The following is a 516-nucleotide window of genomic DNA, read 5'->3' as shown; positions in this document are numbered from 1 at the left end:
AGAAACGGGAGAAGAAGTGAAATCATACGAAGAATGTCTTGGTTCGAGAAGAGTCCATATGCCATTGATCGATATTCCCTCGGTAAGAATTCATCTTTACTTGTTTTAAATTATGTAAAGAGATGACAATGGAGAGACATGAGATTCCTGAGGATTGTGGGATTAGAGTAAGGAATGTTGATGCTTCTCATAGGCAAAGTACATAAAGTAAGTTCTAAAGTCAAGGCGATGAAGAGTGCAAAGAAGAGTTTCCTACAGTTGAGTGAGTTCCCGCGTTTTCAAACTTCTTTCACAGGTTAAGTTTCTGTTTTGCTTGAGGGCAAGCAAAGGCTAAGTCTGGGGGAGTTGATATATCATGGTTTTTACGGGTTTTTGGTCATGATATAAGTCTTATTTATAGAGCTTTTCTAGTGTTTTCGAGTCTTTTTGAGTCATTTCAGGATTAGGAACTATTTGGCATGGATTGGAGCTTTTTGGAGCATTTGGGAGCATTTGGAGAAGATGTGTCGAAGGAAT

Source organism: Capsella rubella, unplaced genomic scaffold (genome assembly GCF_000375325.1).
Source record: "Capsella rubella cultivar Monte Gargano unplaced genomic scaffold, Caprub1_0 scaffold_13, whole genome shotgun sequence".
Classification (NCBI taxonomy): Eukaryota; Viridiplantae; Streptophyta; class Magnoliopsida; order Brassicales; family Brassicaceae; genus Capsella; species Capsella rubella.
Note: the sequence above shows the minus strand (reverse complement) of the source record.